The 309-nt window shown below is 66.7% G+C and overlaps 1 protein-coding gene across 1 annotated transcript in view; it reads left to right on the forward strand.

Annotated features, from left to right (window-relative positions):
• Positions 1–309, forward strand: part of LOC110595962 (nucleolar protein 4-like) — a gene marked incomplete at its 3' end in the record, with an annotated part of 23,146 nt that overhangs the window by 159 nt on the left and 22,678 nt on the right. The gene's annotated exons all lie outside the window — the stretch shown is intronic.

Raw genomic sequence — 309 nt, forward strand, 5'->3', positions numbered from 1 at the left:
CGCCCCAGCCCACCGCCGCAAAGCGTCCCTGTGTCTTTAACGGCCTCCTCCCTGCGTGTCCCCCGCCCCCTCTGCGCGCCCCCCCAGCCGGGCTGCAGCCGCGGAGCCGTCCCCCCTGCACTGACAGCTGGTATCTAATTACTGTGTGAGAATGGAAAGTCAGGCTGTCCCAGCTCCGGGGAGAGGGGATTAACGTCTCCTGCAGAATACACTTCCTCTGGTGGGTTGCCATGGTTACTCTCATTACCTGCCTGCCCGCGAGGAGCCCGCGCGAGTCGCTCCAGCAGGCCCTCCGAACCCGGGCCGGGC

Source organism: Carlito syrichta, unplaced genomic scaffold (genome assembly GCF_000164805.1).
Source record: "Carlito syrichta isolate Samal-C Ts95f unplaced genomic scaffold, Tarsius_syrichta-2.0.1 Scaffold95862, whole genome shotgun sequence".
Lineage (NCBI taxonomy): Eukaryota > Metazoa > Chordata > Mammalia > Primates > Tarsiidae > Carlito > Carlito syrichta.